This window comes from Buceros rhinoceros, unplaced genomic scaffold (genome assembly GCF_000710305.1).
Source record: "Buceros rhinoceros silvestris isolate BGI_N320 unplaced genomic scaffold, ASM71030v1 scaffold32898, whole genome shotgun sequence".
Taxonomy (NCBI): Eukaryota; Metazoa; Chordata; class Aves; order Bucerotiformes; family Bucerotidae; genus Buceros; species Buceros rhinoceros.
In genome coordinates, this window is record NW_010429114.1 from 1 (window position 1) to 286 (window position 286).

Consider the following 286-nt stretch of genomic DNA (forward strand, 5'->3'; position numbering starts at 1 on the left):
TTGTGTAGCGTTTAGATTCATCTTAGTGGTTTTGCTGTTGCCAGGAGCTGAGTCTGCTCTCGGAAGCGGGAGGCCAGGTTGATGTCCTCCCCACCCTGGGTGCTTCGTGCACTCCATCGTGGTGACAACGCTCCCGCCGCCGTTCAAACGGACGTTTGGCTGCAGGTGTCAGTCTCAGCAGCTTCACGTTGCTGTGAGCTGTGCCCTTCTGTGGCCGTTCCCGTTTGTGCTGAGCTCGAGGGAGCAGAGCAGCTCCCACCTGGGGGTGTCTGCAACAGGGTTTGGA